Source organism: Prinia subflava, chromosome 3, assembly GCF_021018805.1.
Source record: "Prinia subflava isolate CZ2003 ecotype Zambia chromosome 3, Cam_Psub_1.2, whole genome shotgun sequence".
NCBI classification, from domain to species: domain Eukaryota; kingdom Metazoa; phylum Chordata; class Aves; order Passeriformes; family Cisticolidae; genus Prinia; species Prinia subflava.
Window position 1 is genome coordinate 71,720,097 of NC_086249.1, and position 21,575 is coordinate 71,741,671.

Consider the following 21,575-nt stretch of genomic DNA (forward strand, 5'->3'; position numbering starts at 1 on the left):
AGGATGGAAATATTTAGATAAGTTTGAACGGCTCACCTCTCTTCAAGCAACAATTGACATTTGAAGCAATTTAATGTTAAGTCTGTTAATTTATTATCATTAAGCAATTTAATGTGAAGACTAAGACAGATCATAGACCTTGACAAGCAGTTTGGAGGTCTAAACCTATGCCTTGGTGCTTGAGGGACCAAGCAGGCGCCTGTCTGATTTGTTTCTTAAAGTTCTGCCCCTGTCTGTGTATGTATTTACCTGAGCTTTGATAATGCCTGGCATATAAATGACAAGCTTAATGCCCAAATTCAGTTGCCTCAGAGTAACCTGTAGCCTCATGATTTAGCTTTTTCTGGAGGCTCTTTTGAAAATGGGTGTTGTTCCTGTCTTCTGTATAAGATATCTAATTTGATTTGACTCAGGGCAGTGGGGCTTAATAAGAGGCAAGGTGTTTAGGAAATGTGACCTGCATTTCTCACCACTGCCTGAGTCCATGTGTGAGTCTAACCTAAGGCACCTAAAAATAACTTGGTGGAATTTTAAACAAAACTGTCTTTTCCTGACTCTCCTTTTACAGAAAAAGAAGTGTTAAAATTTAAATGCCTTATTTTATGAACAAAATTACTTAGACTGTACTATTGATACTCAATAATTTTATGACAAAATATTAGGGTTTTTTTAGTGAAGAAACAAGACTAAATTACTGCAGAAGTTCTGGAAGTACCCTTACTTATGAATGGTTACATTGCAGCATAAAAATACCAGGACTATCAGCTGGAACACACGGCAGCCCTTTCTCCCAGCTATAATACACTTTTAGAAGATATATGATGAGGGCCAAGAAACTACAAAAGTCAGAAGGGTGACTGAAGAGGTAAATGCTTTGACACTCAGACACAAACTAAGCTTCCTGCCACTTTTGGCTGCCACAAGCACTCCCGAGGATTTGACAAATTGGTGGGTACTTTTATCTGGTCCATGTCAGTGAACAATATCACGTGGTATCTGAGCATGAGCTTTTGAGATTAATTAAAGCAGGACATTGCTACAAAATACAATCAGAGTAGGAAATAACTGGAGAGACCTCAGTACATGTGTTCCCTTAAGTGCATGCAGAAATTATGGTGCTATGTGAGCTTGCAGCTCTGGTTCCTGTGAAGATCTGTAGCTCAGATTCTCTCTGAAGTCACAGAGATGCTCTGAGACAGCCCTGTGCTCTCTGAAGAGGTCCACACAAGGAACCTTCCACAAAATTGCTTCAGAATTCAAGCCTGCCTACCATATTGCCTTCTCTAGCACAACACAATCCTGTATCAGAGTTTTTAAGTGTTCTCTAACTTTCTGTTCCTTTTTTTTCCTTCCCTTTCAGTCAATGTGACATAGTGTATTCAGAAGTTAACAGGAACATTTGCGTATTTCTTGAAATAGGAACAAACAGACTGCTTTAAAAGTTTTTACTTTTATATATAGATAGGTGCATAGAGATATTTATACTTTGGTTATATTTTCTGCTTTCCCTTTGTATTGTCTTGTAAACATATCATGAATATGATCCTTCATTTCTGAAAAAAATAGGAGCTGGATGCATAAGTCAGGGGAAGCAAATGAAAGACTCATCTTTGTAAAACTTTTTTCTTAAAAAAAATTTATGCTTTTGGAAATCTTTTTTTAAATACTCACATTGCAAACAAAATAGGAGCAGAAAGAATATTTCTATGTCTGAGCTATCCCATCCACTCATAACCAGGCTAACACTAAAAAAACCTGGAAGACAGAGATGAAGACAGTTCAGCTGAGTGTAAAAACAAAAATGTGCAAGAGGTTTGAAGCTTGCAGCCTGATACTCCCACTGTCTCACCATTAGCTTGTCTGTAGACGCTCACAGGCAAATCAACCAGCAGCAGCCCATCATTTGTTTGGGAACTCAATGTCTTATGGTGTCTCTGCAGTGGGAAATTCCTCCTGCTACTGCTGAAGACACTGGGCAGCCTATTTCTATCACATTACACTCTCCTCTTGGACTTTTCGTTTTTCTTCTCAGAAGACCCGAAGGTGGTCAGGTCAAAGTTAACAGCTGTTGAAATTGCCATATGCTTTTTAGAGGAGATGTGAAAATAAATGTGTGCCAGAATTTGGTTAAGATTGCGATGAACGCGTTTTGACAGAGAGATCCTCCCTCTAAACTTATTTCACATGCTAAGAGTTGGCAATATGGGAAAAGAGGGCTGATGGGGTTAGAATTACTGGCCTGTCACCTTAACAAAGGACTTTTGGAAATGTATTGCCTCCTTGGGAAAGGGATTATCCTTTATGAGGTTTAGTGTCAGATAAAGCACAAAAGATGGTTAAACAGAAAAGTCTGTAAACAATATTTTAAGATTTGCAACAGTCATATTGATTATTTCATATTTCTAAATCAATCATCATTCCTAAGTGAAGAAACTATTTTTCAGCAGTCAGGCAATCAGGTGACACAAGCCCTGTAGGCATTCCTCTAATTAAAACCATTCAAAATTCCTGTGTGGATATATATTGGTGTAGATGGGCATATATCTGTATTGTGCCTAAAATTATACAACTCTCTCTATAAACATCAAGTGTAATTTAAAATAATTTTTCTTAATTAAAATACCATTCAGACTAAACAAATGTCTGATACTTCTGCTACAGGAACAAACACTTTCCTTGTGTTTGTCTGAGCTGGAATTAAGTGAAATACAGCATCTCAAATAGGCTGCACTGCAAGTAACCAGTTCATACAATCTATTGAAACCATTAGCAGGGAAATTTTGGTTTTCATGTACTGAAAATCCAATGCCATAAAACAGTGGGAAAAAAAAAGAACAGCCTTACTATTCAATAATACAAGAAGCAGTCATCTTAATCACTGATGCAAATAATGGCATGATTTCAGCCAAAGTAAATTTAAACAAACAAACAAACAACTCAAGTTTAAAATCCTTACTCCAGATCAGGTGCTTGTTCAAGAAATGTCAGAAACCATGTCAGACAAAGCATAAAAATTCAGGAGACTAATTTTGAAACATACTGTCAAAATCAAATATGAAAGACTATTCAAAGGCAAATATATTTGTTCACTGAGATGCATTATAATACTGGCTATTCAATTTCTTGTTCAAGCTCAAAGGCCCTAAAATAAAAACCTAAACTCAATGGTGATTTCTTTGCCCACAAACATGCAAATAACTTTAAAGATACAAATTGTACCCATCCAATCACTTTCCCATGAATATTTTCATCTTTAAATGCTAACTCTTCAATAGTGATGAATCTGGGAGATAAATAGAAGTCTGAAAAACAAGGGAAATGTTAGCAAATATGTCCACTTCTGCAGTCGTAAAAAGTAAATAATATTAAAAATAATTTTTAAAAACCTCTAACAATAAATACTGTGATCCACAATATTTATGTTTATTTGTTATATATATTATATGTATTATATATGTTATAATGTTTATTTGTTAATAAACAATGAATAGTACCAGTTTTAGGATACTAGACAGAAACCCTTGAATGATATCCACAGACACTTTTTGCCTTTCTCTATGATCATATAGACTATTGAATATCTTCTTATTGTGTAGAAGACATTTATAGTTTACCTCATGCTGTGCAGTTCCACAAGAAGACCCAAGGAAAAACAAGCTCAGAATTCAAGGAAAAAGCATAGTATGTTTTTTCTACTTTATCAAGAAAGGATGAATAACTGTTATGTACCTAATATGCAGAGACATCTTAGTATAACAAGATACAGCTTAACTCCTAGAGTCCTTGTTATTTAATCCATTTAGTTCTGCCCAGGGATCACATGAATTTATGGAAACCCCCTGCTACCCTCTTTGTTGACTTCCATCCCTGCTGGGAGATTCCCATCTGCTGGGAAGCAAAAGTCTGTTCTGAACTTTACCTCATTTAACAGAATGCCACATGTAAATCCAACTTCTTCATTTATTACTTTGACAGAGCAGATGGCAATGGGCTTTTTAAAAGACTGTAATGTTGCTTAAAACTAGCTATATTTGTAGAAATAATAGTTTTAGCTGCTTAGATTCTAGTGCTTGATTTTTAGGAAGAGAATCTGACACAGGCAATTAAATTTTTGAGCCATCAGTACTTAGTGATGCATCATAATTTAGCTGTTTTCAGAAAATCATATTGTGACCAAATAATCATTCATTAAGACAGAAAATACTTTTTTAATGGAAATTTGAGACTCGTGTTTGGTGCCTGATATGAGTGACTAGTTTTCTAATAGCCTTAATCACTGGAGTATTTCTTTACTTGTTCATTTAAGCCCATTAATGAAAACGTATGATGTTAAGTCTAATATCTACTAACCCTTGATGACTGTTTTGACTTCCAGCATTGTCCTATAAATAACTGCGAATGACATGCACTGAAAATCAAAGAGTATTATTTCACTGTGATTAAAGAGAACAGGTTCACCCAAGAGTTCCTTTTCATCCAGTAAGACCACAGAGAAATTCATTGTTAGTTTGAGTCAGATGTAATGTACTTCAAAATGTCTTGTCCTTAAAAATCTTACTTTAAATGCATAATGCAGACTTTAAAAATAACTTGAAAACTCAAAGCCAGCCACTGGGTTTTCTTGTAGAAGGCACATAATGGGATAGGGAACATCAAGCACAATCATAGTACCCTGGGCATCAAGACTACAAATAATATAAATTACTTGTCCTCAAGATCCAGTCTAATGGTTTGTCTTTTTGTCTGTTTGTTTATAATTGATGATATCTGAAAGTTTTTTAAGCCCTGAAAAAGGGAAGTAAACTTTACATGTCCAGTTCTGACTGTGCTTTTCTAACTGAGAATATCAGCTAACTTGATGCTCCATGAAATCCAAAGAGCCATCCGATACAACTGGGATCTCTGGTTATGTCCACCTTGGCTCTGAACCTTCTGATCATATTGTAAGCATTATGGCCAAAGGGCTCTTTGGGTTGTTTGCCCAAAAGCATTTGTGGTCTGTCACGCAATCGTGTCATCTTGTGTGGCTGCTTCAGGGTGAGACCTCGTATGAAGTGAACAACGTGTGCTCTTTGCTCTAAATTAAACAAATACCTCTAATATGCACTTCCTTAGTTCAATGTCAGGTGTTTTAAGGTATTTCTGCCTTGTGCATATGCTTAGGCCTTAATGTCAGATACCATGATTCATAATAGATTTTTGCTTTTCTGATGATAAATAACAGTGTTTCGAAACAAGGCTGTCTGTCCCCAAAGGGCTTTTGCAATGAACTGCACAGGCCTCCTCTGCAACTATGCTGGTCAAACTTCTGTGATACAACACACAGCTTTTTATTGATCATCTGGAGAATGTTAGACCAGGAGGGGTTTGTGTCTCACTGTAATTTCCTTTAATACATATTGTACTGTATTTAAAATTTTAGTTCAGATAAAAGAATTTTCCTAAACTTTGCTATCATGCTGATTTTTCTTGAGTTTAGTTGCAGATATTTTCTAAGATTCTTGAGTTAAAGATTAAAACCTAATGTTCATCTCATGTATGAAAAATCCCTGGAAGATAACTCTGGTAGCAAATTTTTTTGCAATTGTTTTCTGCAGTAAGATACGAGGAAAAGTTATGCATCAGAGTATACATCATTTATTTGATAAAGCCCCTGAGGAAAATCTAGGGAAAATTGGAGTCAGGTGTGGGTATTCCTGCTTTGGCTATAACCTCGGGAACACACTTCTGTCCTTTCAAGCAGCTCCAATGGAAAAGGGCATCAGTGATCTTCTCTGCCAACAAATGTGATAGGAAATCACAGGATAATTAGTGGCTCTGTCTAACATAATCCAGTTGAGCAACTGGGCTGCACTGGGGGCAGTTTAGGTAGCTTGAGGGTCTGGGGCCTTGGAGAAGAAAGACCTCCCTGTCCTGCTGGTGCAAGCTCCGCTGATATGTACACACACATGGCTCTGGCTGGTACAACATAGCTGTGGTGTGTTTGAGACAAAATAAAAATACTTGTCCTTTCCTGCACTTGTGAACCTACAGATTGAACTTTAGAAAAAAGTTATTATTCAGTAGTAAAAAAAAAAAAAAAAAGTGAAATCAGGACTTTAGGTTTGTTTCCTAAATTGTCCAGGATTGCACTTGTCTCTTTCTTTGTAGTTGGTACTTAAAGCAAATACAAAAAATGTAGAACGTATTCTTTACCAAAAAGGAAGACTATAATCAGCCGTGAAGGTTAACACTGCATGGAATTTAAAGAAAAAAGTAAAGAAAATCCCCAATGTGGTTGCACAAGAATTTGAAAAAACCCCCATGTTGGGGGGGGAAGCCAGATGCTTCCTTTTTTCAAAGGTTGTGTGTAGGCGATTTATGGTATTTTGGTAATTCTGACCTTTGTCTGACTATGTGTCTGTGTGTCAGTAGAAGTCTAAACAAGGAAAGCAATCACTCTGTGTACAAGTGGTTAAAATTCACGGCTAGCAGGGAGCAGATTGCAACAGGAAAGCCCCCAGCCTGTCCATCTACCAATACCCTACCACCAGCAGAGCTCCTTTTATTCCAGCTTCTCCCTATGGTTGCCTTCAATTCTTTTGCAAATCTTTCTCTCCCCTCACAAATTTATAGCCCATTGATGCCTTTCTGTGGGTGGCTTGAAACATCTGGGTAGCAATCTTGCAGTCTGTGTCCTACACCCTTCCCTCCAGCAGCAGTGGGTGTGGGGCTGCCATCAAACCCAAAGGAAGAGTGGAGCTGGTTAACCTGTCCATGCCCCCAATCAGGGGGCCAGGGGACGTGGAGGAAGGAGCTCAGGGGGTTACTTTGTCAGTCCCAGAAAAGTACTCGCAGCAATTGTTACACCAGGTGTCATTAGGCTGGTTTGGTTTGGGTGATGCTGATTTCCTCCTCCTGGAGGTCAGCCCCTTCCCTACCACTTCTACAGGAGGTTTTGCAGTAGGTTCAGTCTGAGGTGGTTGAGTTTGCACATCCATGGTCTCTCAGTCTGGCAGAGCAGGAAACATCTCAAAAGGGCACACACAATTACTTTACAGGAGTTTTACATTTAAATTAATTTAGTGGGTTTTAATAGTCAGTACAGCTTTCCCCCAGAGTTTTAAAAGAATTAGATAGCTGGTATCAAGCTCTCTAGTGAACTCTAAATTTAGATATTTTAGAAGAAATGTCTGTATTTAATTTATTTGAAAAGCTATGTCATTTATGAAAGATGTTTTGTGTTTAGGATAAACAGGAGAGAGAAAAATGAGTAGAGATAACTTTTCCTCACTTTTTCCTAGGTAGTACAATCACTCTAGGAGATAAATTAGGAGGTTTACAGTTGTAATAAATGTTGTTTGGAGTTTCCCTTTGGTTTTGTTACCCTTATGTGTGGATATCTGAGGGTTTAGTGACAGGTAAAGAAAGAGCATATTTGTATTTATGTTATTCAGTGAGTAGCAATGTGTTCCTAAATGATACAAGCTAAGTCAGAGTTACTTAACTGAGATCTCTTGAACCACCAACATTCAAGTTAAAACTTAACCAAAGTTTTTTAACTGTCTCGTTGTTAGACCAGCCAAGTACTCCATGTTCTTCCTTGAAGCCTGCAAGGGCAGGGAGTGCCACAACTTACAGACCTTGGTAAATTCTCGGCAAGGTTTTACTCCTCATCTTGACTAATACTGCCACGTTTTGTGTGTCAAAGTTAGGCACTTAATTTCTATAAATGATGTTTGTTTTGTTGACATTATGTTCTATTTTATAGCCACTATCTTAATTTCTGGAAAATTTGCACGGATATAGAGACTGAAGCCAAAGATTGAAAGATGTCAAGCAACTTATCAAAACTTGCTCATGCAGATGGGTTCTCTGATACCTTTTCTGCAACTTTCACCCTTAAAAAAAACAAAAACAAAAAAACAACAACAACAAAAAAACCCCAGGGACAACAAAAAGCTGCATCTCTCACCATTTTGGATGGTATTGGCCCTTGCTGAAATTTCTTCCTGGCTTAATAACACCTTGACACCGGGGTGATCGGCTTCATGCAATTGTGCTGGGATAATAGGTCTGTGACCTCAAATGACACGCTTCAGATGCACCCAAGTGGCAAAGCAATAGTAGGATGACATACCAATTTTTATTACCTGCAGAACAGTAAATATGCCAGGTGATGAGGTTGAATCACAGTTGCTATGGGTGGGAAACAAACTTGTGGAAAAATATATGAACGTGTCTGACCCATTAAGATATAGCTGCTTTTCTTCAGTGTGTACTAAAGAATAGTGATGGCTATTAGTCTACTTTTATTGAGAGACTACTGGCAGGTGCTATAAGTCTCTCCAGAGAGACTTGATGCAAAAATGATTAACTGACTGAGGCAGGAGTTTGAGCACACATACAATTATTGTGTGTCACTGCAGTGAAGACAGTGTATATAGTATTACTTGTGTTGGAGAACTGCTTTGGCATCAAGTATTAAATACAGAGAACAAAGCATTAAAACTCATTTTAAAGTTCCTTGCTTTCAGAAAGAATGATCAGTTTTCAGTCATTCTCAGAACAGACGAAATTACTGAGAAAATTGTTTGTCTGTCTCTAAAGAAAATGTGCATACACAAATGCCAAGCGATGCGTTACTTTGTGGAGAGTAGGATGGCGTTATTTTTGAAAAAAATGTAAGTTATATTTAAGAACATGATAGAAATTCTGATTTTTAAAAGTATTTTTATAGAGATGTGTTTTCACACTTCAATATTATCATTATTTTGTGAAAAAAATAACCAAAAACAACCCAACCATGACAGGCATTTAAATTAGATTATGTATCAATTTCCATCCAAAACAACTTCTGTAAAATCTTACTAGCAGTATATTTTTAGTGCTAATCAATTAATAAAAAAATAGTTTTCAATATGTATAATTTATTTATTTAGCAGCTATAAACTACACATGGATGGATCCATCTATTAAGAGAAAGGTGTATGTTTTAGTACTGTGTCAAAAGTCTTCTCTAAATTCCTGCAGCATACATATTTCATTGATTGGCATCTGTCTGCACTTAAAACAAAGGGGAAAACAAAGGGAAAAGAATTCCCTGTGGCACATCCCCTGAGGACTGGGGAATTTCTTTCTTTTATCTATTGTGGATGTAAACACTACATTTCACCCTACCAAACTAAAGCTTTTGCTCCTGAAATTAGAGATGCTTTGCACTTCTTGTCACATCCCAGCTCTCTGTGAAGAGAGGTCCTCTAAGGAGCTTCTGCTTATCTTGTTTTACTTTGAAACCTGTTCAAAGGAAAGAAGAAAGATCCCACTTAGCCTAGTTAGCCTGAGACTAGATCATTTGCTTTGCTTATGGAAAGGCTTCCCTTTAAAGATAAGAGCCCTTAGAATGTATCAGATAATTTGAGTTAAACTTTTGGGTTGTATGTCTTACTGTCGGTCTAAGTACTTCCGTGGCTGTCTGCTCTAGCATGTGAGCACATCACTGTTACTCAGTTTTGTCATTATAACACCCCAGTGAGATAAGAAAATGTCTTTATTTTGTGCCTGGGGAACTGAATCACAGCGTAGGTGAATAATTTCGCCTGAAGTCAAATAGAAACACTGTGGGAAGCTCTGTGGTTGATCCAGGGTACTAAAACTAGGACGGGTGTCCCAGAGCTGAATTGTCTCCACAAAAACTACCTTTCTCTTTATTTTTGTCAGCTGCATCAAAACTTAGCAAGTACTTTTTATTGAGAATTGTGATCAAGTCATGCACAGACCTGAATGAGCATCAGTGCTGGTTAGGGATACAGCATTTTTGAGATACTACTCACAGTATGTACATGTACACTTTTGTAAACTGTGCATTCTTTGAAGTGTGACTACATATTAAGGACAGACATATGAATACATTTTCATGGCTTCTAAGGCAAAATAGTACATTCCTTTAAAGTTCAGATTAAAAAATGATCAAATTTTTTTCAGATTTTTGAGATAAGAATACGTAATTATTTACCATGATTCAGTGGATTCACCTAACTTACATTGCAATCATGGGATGATTTTATTACTGAATTTGCACTGTTTTAGTACATTAAAATACATGGTCTCTGCATTCTGGGACCAAAATGAAAGTATCTTCTCTAGTGAACAGGAGGAGGATATGGAGTGATTACCCTCTCTACCTACAAAAGACAGTGATAATGCAATTCTGGACTAACCTTTTATGTACACTTAGCAAGAACTAGTTCAAGCTAGGATCAATTCTTCAGTGGATCAGATTTGGGGCTTTTTTGGTTTAAATAGGACTTGGACATAATCTCTGGCAATCCTTGAATTTAGTTAAGAGAAGGTATTTGACATAAGTTCTTTGTTTCCCCCGAGTCTGCTGCCTGCAGCTACAAGTAGCAGTGGAAAAGGGAATGACAGGATTTTTACTGAGAGATGTGACAGCAGAGCAACACCATAGTGCAGAAGCCTCCTGTCTGTGTGACACGGAGAGGGGGAAAGTTCAGTCTCTGTTCCCTCCTGGGGTGCGCTGGGGAGGTCACCAGTGTCTCAGTGTGTGCTCACTGTGGCTACTGCTGATGCTGTACTTGCCACACTACTTACACTAAGAGCCTGTATGGTGGAATACACAAAGCAGTGCCCAAAGGTGCAGGCATCCCCTTGGAAGTGTCATAACACTGCAGAAAAGGCTGAGAAGCAAAATTAACTGCAGGCATTTCTGTTCCAGGCTGGGGAAGGATTTGGAATCTCCAGTGTCAGAAATGGTGATACCGTTCAGTAGAAGTAGCACAAGTGTAGTGATACTGCCTGGGGTGTGTGTAGGCTTCATGTAGATGTACATATGAACATATAATGTGTATATTTACACTCATATGAACATTTATAAATATTTATATATGTTGAGCTGTGCTTTATTTTTTTTCTTGTACTTAGAAAAACAAATAGAAAATTGATAGAAGATCGCTGCCTTTGGAATCTCACTTGCTCAGGTTAAAAAAAAAGTTATTTCATTATCATCATCATCATAAGATAAAAATTATTATTTCATAATAACAATAAGATAAAAGTTATTTCAATTGTAAGTGAAGGCACTTATACTTGAGGGTGTAAGTGAAACAACATTTTCCCATTGTTTTTTCTGTCACAAGAAAATTGTTGTTTTGTGCTAGTAGACGTTCCAGTTTTTTAACATCCAACAGACTGACAGTGACAAGGGTATTGTAAATTTTTGATAAATGAAATATTGCTTTCTTAGGCTATTTTTCTAACATGAGATAATGTGGTCTGGTTTCTATCCTTGCCTGATGGCATGAAAAATTTATTGACTTAGTTTATTTACATTGACATTGTTTAGTGTCTTATGTCTCTTGTCTACTGGCTCCTATGCATTTCCATCATCTTTCTGGGACAGTTTAGATGGCACAAGCTGAGATTCCTAACACAGTTCTGAACACGGCTTAAACTCAGCTGATAACTAAGCACTACACAACTCCTCATTTACTGCCCCCTCAGTGTGATGGGGTGAGAAAATTTGTGGGCCAAGACAAATGCAGTTTAATAACTTACAATCAACAATAACAATAATAAGGAGGAAAAGAGTAAAAATAACAAAGACAGATAAAAATAAAACCAAATAAATACACATTATACCATGAAAACAGTTTCTCAACACCAGCTGGCCCATGCCTAGCCAGGTTCCGAGCAGTGCCCCCCACCATCCACCAACCTTCCCACCCAGTTTTCTTGCTGAGCACATCATCATGTTATAAGGGGTATTCTTTTGGTCAGTTGGGGTCAGCTGTCCCAGCTGTGTTGCTTCCCAGCTCCTTGTTCCCCACCCCCAGCCTGCTCACCGGTGGAAAGATATGAGAAGCAGAAAAGGCCTTGACTCTGTCTAAGCCCTGCTTAGCAATAACAAAAACATCCCTGTGTTGTCAACCTGTTTTCAGTACAAATCCAAACATGGCCCTATGCCAGCTATTATAAAGAAATTTAGCTCTATTTCAGCCCAAACTAGCACAGTGGCTTTTTAAGCAATATGGATTGCTTAAATCCAAAATGCAATTGCAAAATGCAATTCTGCACACGAAATGCAGAGAGGCTGTGACTGTTGCCTCAAGGAGCTTTAACTTTTGATACTGTAATAATTTTCTCCTCAATCTCACCCAAATTCTTCAAAATACCCTGGGCTTTGAATAATTTATGATTGCATCATCATGTCTCACAGTACTTCCCAGGTAAATAAATTTACCCACTACAGACATTGAATAATTGTAACAGGTGATACATAAGACTTAGCAAAATCAAACACTTCAAATGTAACAGTAAGACACTATGATATTTCTGTGTACCTCAAGCCTCAGTTCTGAATTACAGCATTTGTTTTCTCAAGAGTTCAAATTTATTTACTGAATTAACTCTACCCTAGCTCCCTGATTCTTGACAGTGTGGAGAAATTTACAGTGCTGTCAATCAATGCAGGAGATTCTTATCATCTTTAAACATGAAACATTTGTATAAACCTTCAAGTTTTTAAATGTATACTTATTTTTCTCTCCTACATCCTTACAATCAAAATGGATATTAAACTATTTTATATTGACATGATGAAAGAGATCTGAACACACAGTTGCAATATGCCAGTTTTACACTAGTTAAGGCTCTGATTCAGCAAGTAAAGTAGAAAACATAGTCTGGAGGTAATACACAGAATCATATTACTCTTCAGAGATATTTCTGAACAGATTTGTTTAGCCTATTCTGTGTCTACAAACTTTGCATAAATATTCAAAGTTCTCGAAAGATGGGAGGGAAGAATTAGAAGGGAGGCTTACCCAGCACCAAAGAAAAATTACATAAGAATTCCTCCTGTGCAGCCACTAGATACCAAAACCTCTCATGCAATAATGATTTACTGTGGGAAAAAATAAGAAAGATTGTGTGTATAAATCAGAGTGTTAGCTGAGTTGTGGCTCAACTTCAAAGCCTTCACACTTCCTTCTCTCTACTTTTTGTTTTATTCTACAGCTTCTTTTCCCAGTGAAAACTGCCTTTCTCCTTCAACTGTGTTTTAATCTCTCTTCTTGGATAGTTTAATGATCCCCAAAACAGAAGTTTTTGATCTTCTGTATTAGATTCTGTGTAATTATCAATGTCTTGCTTGGCACTGTTACAGATCTCTGCTGCACTGGACTGAAAACTGCTGAATTACATTCAGAGGATGATTTTCATTGTCTTGAAACAACAAAGGGTTATATGGTAGCATAGGCATGAGGTTAAAAAGCACTAAAGAAAAAAACCTAAAAAATTTAACAAAATACACAACATAGCTTCATGTAGGAACTTCGCTGCTGCAGATGGAGCTGGCAGGATGCCCAAGCAATAGTCACCAAAAAGATTTTTCTAGCTTTTCTTAAGTCAAATAAACCAGCTACTGAAAGAAAATTGTTCACGTCTTAGAGAACAACATCAGAATATTAAAGTGGGTAATATCATGATAAGCAAATATGATTTTCTCCCCCCATTTACATCTTAATAGACTTCAGCATCTTCAAGGTTAGCTTAGGGTTTTTTTTTTTTTTTGTTGGGGGAGGAAGCAAACTGAGAAAGATTCAAGGCCTTTTGGAGATGTGAGAGCATTTTCTGGTTTTTATCAGTGATTTTCAGCAAAGGACAAACTAATGAATGTGTAAGCATGCAACCATGACAACAGTGCAAGAAGAAAAAGCCTCATTACCCACAAAATTACTGAAATTACTGTTCTCATAGGTTTCAACTGAAGAGATGCTGTTTTCCCTAGACTCAGCTTCTGTTTTTTGCCCAGACTGCGGACCTTTAAAAATTTTTCTTCACTTTTCACTTTTCTAATAAACACTTATCCAAGCATCTATGCCCATCTAGAAACTCACATGTGGGATTGCAGGAGTAGAAACCTGCCTTGAAAACTTAAGTTGTTTAGTTACTAATCCTGGGGTTTGGCAGCATCTGCAAAACTCACTCAGGATGCTGTGCCAAACTGGGAGCCATGCAGATGTTGGTTCTCCATTGTTAATCCCCAGCCTGTCTTGGCAGAATGGTTTCAGGTGTCTGCAGGCTGACATGGTGTCTGTGTTGCACTATAGGCATGTGTGCTTTTCTACAAGTCCTGCCTGCACTCTAACCACTTCCCAATATGAATGTGGAGCCCAGAACTAAATGTAGCACTTGTAGGAAATTCTATGAGGATACATTTCAGAGAAAAACTGTTTTTCTGCCTCTTTTATTTTCTTTGTCTTTTCTTCCCACTTGTCTTTTCACTCTATCTCCACTCCATCTCCATATTTTCATTCAGTTGCACTGACATTATCAGACTTTGGTATACCTTCATTCCATCCTAGTCCAATAAAATTCCCTGGCTGCTTGTACTCTACACCTGTGAGCTGAATAAAGCATGTTATCTTCCAGGCTATCATTCAAAACCTTAAATAAATCTCTGAGCAACAATGATCCCTACTGTAAATCACTGTCGTGGTCTCTACAGGATAACACATTGTCATTTAGCATTAGACTTTGTTTACTATATGGACTGCTCCTCATTTGTACCTTGAAAATCCCATAGTTCAAGCACCAGCTGTCAGTAATGAGAGTTAGGACATTTAGCTCATTGCTGGTCATCTCAGTAACTTCATGTCTTTCCTGTAAATGGTTGCCAAAAGAAAAGGTTACGAGTTGCACAGTAATAAGGTCATAGGACACATAAGGACAGCAATACAAAGGGGAGGAGAACAATAGCAAGGGCAACTGGGATAGATGAAACAGTAAAAGTTTGCTTGAGAGAATAACATCAGTGCCAATGACATCAAGAGGAAATGGGAAACAGTCATGAAAAGGGGAAAACAGATCATTAGAAGAAAAAGGCAGTGTTGGGCATAAAAAAAAACAAACAGTACAATGTTTAATTAAACCTAGGTTACACATCTAGTCAAGACACCTCTTCAGAATTAAAAAAAAAAAAGGAAAACTGTTTAGATATCTGCATTTCACAGCTGACATTTTATTCCAGTTAAAATTAAAGTAAACAAACAAAACAAATAGATCTTCTGCATTACTGTTTTGCATTCTAGGTTCTGAATTACAGAGGTCCAATAGATCTCAAATGGAAGAGTACCACTGCATTTTACTACAAGCCTGAGCAGGGGTTGTGATTGCTTAATGTAGATAACCTAATATTGTGAACTGCATCAAAGATATAGTAGGATAGTCATTTAAGGAGAAGTTTGTGTAATAACATTTGTCACTGTATTCTGCAATATTAAAGAAGAGGTATATTTTGACTTATTATGCTGTAGTTCTCTCTTGAGATACAAATCAACTGAAGTTTCAGTTCAAATAAATCTTCTCCAAAACCTTTAGAGCCTTCTCTGTTCCTCCCATACTCCTCTCAGTTCAATTCCATTCTTGATTATCCTCCAGAACCTATTCATTTTTGCTGATTGTTAAACATCCTTTCCCCACTTACATCATTATCAGCCTTACCACAGCAGGACCATTTACGTTGTCCTTTGCTGTGCTTTTGTGTTACCATCCCTCCTCTCCTCTCACCACTGGCCTTCACCTCCTCCAATGACTCTGACTTCTACTGTCAAAAGTTCCCTCCCTGTTTATTGTTACTTGATGTAATTTTGATTGGATTTTACTAAACCTCTGCTAGGTGTCAGGTGAAGCTGAAGGTTTTCTGTTAGTAAATCTCTAAAAGTTCCTGAATCCTTCTACAGTGCATTTTGACTTGGAAACAGTGAGAAAACTTGAGGAATTTTCTAGTTTTTTATACTATTTTGATAAGATTTGGAATGAATAATCATGAGAGGGGAAAAGTACAGGAAAATAAGATGAAAGTTCTAAGGTGAAGAAGTGAAAGAATGAGGACTTTTTCTTTTTTTTTCCTTTTTTCTCTCTTTTCTCTTTTCCTCACACATTCTTTTCCCTGCCATAGAAAGTCTGAATGAATTGATGTATCATCATGTGGCAGCTCACAAGTTTGGGAATCCAGATCCTGTCAGGTTGCAAGTATACTGAGCTACTCGCAGAAGTGAACAACACAGATTTTCCTACTAGGCAGTTACAGCAAAGGGGTTTGGGGACATCTCTGTGGGATGTCATGATAATTTTCTCTTCTAGATAACTGTCTGAAGTTTTAAGCAGTCTTGAGAAGTTAAGGATAGTTTTGTTTAGGAACAAAAATATAGAAGATTTTTATTTTTTCTGCCTCCATTTCTCTGTCTTTGGACACAAAACAGGGCACAACTGAACTTTTTCTATACGTGAAGCAGTATGGAATCACAGGGAACCCCTAAACCAACAGGATGTGCAACAGACTGGCATGTCCAAGCAGGGTGCTCCTACCCTCTAGCTGTAAAGGGAGTGGGAACTGGGTAGTGCAGGAAAGCCTGGGAAGCAGTTATGCTCACCCTCATAATAAGAATGGAAATGAAAGAGCTTTTCTTAATCCTTTCACCTGAATAGGGACTGGCAACAATTTTGGTTTTTATTTTTATTCTCCTACCAGTGCATGAAAGTCCCTTTGCTCCTCTGTTCTGCTTAAATCAAGAAGCCAGGCAAAGGTCACCAGTTTTATGAGCTGCATCACTCTTAGAGGGCAGACCTCTTCGGAAAAAAAAAAAAAAAAAAAAGGAAAAAAAAAAAAAAAAGGAAAAAAAAGAAAAAAAAAAAAAAAAAAAAAAAAAGATTGAAAGCCAACAGGTGAAAATAATCAAGATTTAAATCCTCTCTTAATGTGGTAAATTCTGTGGGTCAAGGTAAGGCAGCACTGAAATGGGCAGACGTGGAAGCTCACATTTCCCCAGGGTGTGACTAATGCAACTCTAAAACAACACACATGATCCCAAAGTATTAAAGCACTCATAAAAGAGCACTCCTCTGAGTATATGAATACTGTGTGAAGTGTGTGTCTACTTTATGAGATGTTGTTCCTTAGTCAGACTGCCTCAGTGTGGAATATCCTGGTGCTAATGCACCTAACTTTCCTTTTCTCTGTTTTGCAATGCAAATGTACTAATCTTAGTGGGTTATCCCCTAGCATTTTTTGATCTATGGGACAATATTTCTGTTCAGCTCTTTTTTTTCTGGAGATAATGGAAAAGACATAAATAAGGTTCTCCTTATTTAATTCTATCTGAGTACTGACAAAATGCAGCAATGTACCGCACAATAAATACATTTACAACAGGAATAAGTGGTACTTTTCCATCTCTAGATAGGTGGACACTGTTTAATTGACAAGATATTTCACAAGAAGCTGAAATTACCAGCCAGATTTGCTTCTGACCCATGAACTGATGTTTCAGGTTTTCCTTTCAGGTACACTGAAGCTGTGCCTTTGAATTAAATGGAGTTAGCAGTGTGTGCATTAAATTCAAACAGCAATCCTTCATGTTTGAACTAAAAGAGAGAGCACAGGTTGGTGGGAATTTTGTGTAGCAAGGAAATTAAAAAAAAAAAAAAAAAAAAAAGAAAGAAGAAAAAGAAAAAAACAAAGCCTGGCCTTGCTGTAAAAAATTCCACTTCAAAAAAGAAAACCCAGAAAGTGAGTAGTTTGTTACAATCAAGCGGAAAGTCAACAGAGACTCTTGAACTTTTCCTGTTTTTGTTGTGTCTAATGTCCAGCAATTGCTTGAGACTAATAGTCAGTTTCTCAGGGTTACATTAATACTTCAAAGAATTTGACCAAGCCACAACTGAAAAATGGATTTTCCTTTTGAAAGTGTTGATGGCAAGTTTGATTAAAATCTTTTATTCCTCACAAGCAACTTCTACAGTTAAATAAGCCTTTATTTTAGACTTGTTTAATTTAATAAAGTCTCATCTCACCTGTTTGCTTAGTGAAACCATTTTTTTTTGCAAATGTTTGATAGAAAGAGGAGTCTGAAATGCTTAAAGGCAAGTAAACATCCGTGGCATAAAACACTCTGCATCTTCTCAAGAATGAACTATTACTTTGACCTGAACATTTACCAGATGTTTAAAGGAAGACAGGATCCTTCTTGTCTATAATATTTTTGTAGAACTACTAGTACTGGAGAATATTCATATGTAATGAATATAAGATGATTCATTTCTCCTAGCGTATTATCTTCCCTGGGCAAGATCGGGGTTTTAGGCCTGTCTCTGAACTTTCCTGTGCATACTCTAACTCCTTACTGCCTTAATATATAAATATAAGGCTCCAGTACTTCTCAAGGCATTATGTTCTGCCTACAGGGAAATTTTAGCTATATGAACTATGATAGAGATTAATTTGAAAAAAAAGCTTGGGAAATTGAATACCACAGTGCTAAAACATTTAATTTATTTTAGTTTGTACTATTCCAAAAGCATGGGGAGGAAAGAAGGAAAGAAGGAAAGAAAGAAAAGAAGGAAAGAAAGAAGGAAGGAAGGAAGGAAGGAAGGAAGGAAGGAAAGAAAGAAAGAAAGAAAGAAAGAAAGAAAGAAAGAAAGAAAGAAAGAAAGAAAGAAAGAAAGAAAGAAAGAAAGAAAGAAAGAAAGAAAGAAAGAAAGAAAGAAAGAAAGAAAGAAAGAAAGAAAGAAAGAAAGAAAGAAAGAAAGAAAGAAAGAAAGAAAGAAAGAAAGAAAGAAAGAAAGAAAGAAAGAAAGAAAGAAAGAAAGAAAGAAAGAAAGAAAGAAAGAAAGAAAGAAAGAAAGAAAGAAAGAAAGAAAGAAAGAAAGAAAGAAAGAAAGAAAGAAAGAAAGAAAGAAAGAAAGAAAGAAAGAAAGAAAGAAAGAAAGAAAGAAAGAAAGAAAGAAAGAAAGAAAGAAAGAAAGAAAGAAAGAAAGAAAGAAAGAAAGAAAGAAAGAAAGAAAGAAAGAAAGAAAGAAAGAAAGAAAGAAAGAAAGAAAGAAAGAAAGAAAGAAAGAAAGAAAGGTTAATTTAACCTGTAAGTTATTGGATGCCTGAATAAACATCGTGTTACCACAAGGAACAAAACAGCAGGAGAGTGCAAAGCGGTGAGAGTGGTGATGGGAAGTGAGGACTATTTTATTCTCTGGAAATCTTGGCTGAAAATGACATCTGAATTACAATGTAGCTTTATTCTTGTTTGAATATTGGCTGTCATCCCACAGTCACTGTAAATCTGGTATAATAAAACTCTGTATCAACATATGCTAGCTAATTTAAGAGAACTGTGTGCATAAATCCACTCCTGCGCTAGGTAAACTAGAACAATATGTGACCTGGCAATGCACAGGGCTGATACAGGTGGTTTTGCAGCCTCAGACTTTCTTAGTAATCAGTGTCCCCAGAGATCAGGAGTTTCAAACACACATTTGGCAGTGGTCTTTGTCCCTCTGCATGCCCTGGGCATTGGATGAGCTGAGCATCTTGCCTGCAGTTTTGTCTAGAATCCCTTGCTGCTGCTCGAGTCTAGAGCCCCCTCCATCCATTAATGTCTAAATGACAAGTGATACACAGATTCAATACAGAGCAAAAATATTGAAGTTCAGTTTTTCTTGTGCAGATATTTTTCACAAAATCCTTCCTTTGGATTTCATCCCTAAAAGATCGCAGCAAAATTTTTTTATATACTAGGATAGTATATAGCTGGCTTAATTTCAAATGCTAATTCCATTTTATTTAAGATCTTGTCAAGCTAATTCATTGAGTAAGTTACAGTGAGTAAAGTAGAAATATAAAATCTAAATATAAATATCCATGTAATAATAGAGCTGTCAGAATGATTGGTTTATGAAAGCAAGCAGTCTTCCTGACATTCCTGGACATACCATTCACTTTATTTAGAGTTTTCTTTTTCATTCTTGTGTCATTACACGATTTCTGCAATGCTGAGAAAAAAGATCTAGCTAGGTTGTTTGTCTTTGTTTCTTTTTTTCCTGACGAGCAAGCACTTTAAACCCCTCATAACTTATAAAATGGACATGAATATAGGTCTGGTGGCAAATAACTTTGGAGTATTTAAATCATATCAGCTGCTTAAATTTAAATACATTCTAGTGGTCTAGCACTCTGCTGACCTCTGGACAGAAAATACCTCTGTCTAAGTACCCCTTATTCCCAATATTGTGAACAATCACTTTGCTGTTTCTTGCAATTTTGCTTTCACCATATTGCTCTACTTTGATTTCCTCCTATTTTTCATCGTGACATACACACATATTAATGGTTGTTAATATCCTTTCTAGAAACTGATTCCTGGTTACATTGCTCTTCAGGTAATAGCTAGGGGTAAGCAGGCAAGGGACCATAAAAATACAATCTTTAATCTTAAGGACTTCCTGTTCAGGAAGGACTAAGTGCAGACCAAATGGCACCAAGCAAACAATGTGACCTGCTCTGACTTTTAATGTGAATAAACAAGTCTGATTAAGAGTTATTCACTGCTAGATATTCTCAGCAATTCTGAAAGAAAAATATTAGCTCTGCTAATACTAAAATTTCGTTTGTCTCCAATAGAATGAAATAAGCTCTGTTCACTGGAGAACCAGAGTGTTGAATTTCCTCTCCTTGGTTAAAGGAGCAGAGTAACACCTTCCCACCCGGACACTTGCACCTCCTGCTCTCTCTCTGTGGCAGTTGCAGATGCACAAGCAGCAGCACGTTGCTTTCAGCTTCTATTATTAGGCATACTCACAGAGCCAGAGTACTACTGTCACATCTTGGGAAGACCCTCCTTTGGGAGCTCCTCCTCCAGAAATGGCATTTGAAGGGCTGGATCTTTAAACTACAGGCCAATTTTCTTTTTTTTTTTTTTTCAGTCACTGAACTTTGCCACCTATAATGGTGGGTGTTTTGTTTGGCAATCAGCTGAAGACAGGAGGTCTCATTCCTGATGCTCTGTTGAGGTGATGAGCACCTGTTTTTTTGCCAAGGGAAAGCTCGTCTGGGTAGCATGAGGAGAAATTTCTACTTTTGTCTTGAATAATCCATAGGTTGCACTATTTTCTGCTAACAAAAATATGAATTCCTACTGTATGATTATGGTATTTTAAGAAAGTTTTTTTTAAAAAAATCTGTGTTTTCAAATGAAGCAGTAAAATATGGACAGGCCTTTATCACAATAAAGATTTTATGCCTCACTGACAGTTAAGGATAGGTAGAATATTAAAAAATAATTTGATCCCATAACTTAATTTTATAGAGCTATCTTTCTAGCCAACTACTGGTTAACCCATCTGTTAAGAACTTAATTTACTCAGCATTTAGTTAAAACATTCAAATGCAGTGTTTTTATTCACACTGTTATTCAGGATAAAGAATAAAATTTCTTTTCCCTTTTTAGCTCAAGTCTCTCCTGACAATGTGACATACCTTGAAAATATGGTGAAACTGTATTTTTTACACAGATTATTAAGCCATGTTCTACCCCTTGCTCCCCCCTTTTTTACTGTAAATTACAGGGTTGCATGTAAGTTCAAAGAGTTTCTGACATTCCTCTGTGCAAGGGTTGTGCCAGTGTTATTGCTTAGCTATCTTGCCATATTTTAGGCTGCAAAATAACCAGGAAGGCAGCTAGTTTTCTGTCTGCAATAGATTTTGTTCAAAAATCAACTAGTTTTCAACAGGAAAAAGAAAATCA

The 21,575-nt window shown here is 36.9% G+C and overlaps 1 long non-coding RNA gene across 1 annotated transcript in view; it reads right to left on the bottom strand.

Moving 5' to 3' along the window:
* LOC134548649 (uncharacterized) overlaps positions 1-21,369 on the bottom strand; it is a 32,573-nt gene extending 11,204 nt beyond the window's left edge. Inside the window, exon 1 of the long non-coding RNA XR_010079845.1 lies at positions 20,631-21,369. This is a non-coding gene — a long non-coding RNA (uncharacterized LOC134548649). The remainder of the gene's footprint in view (positions 1-20,630) is intronic.
* Positions 21,370-21,575: the final 206 nt, after the last annotated feature.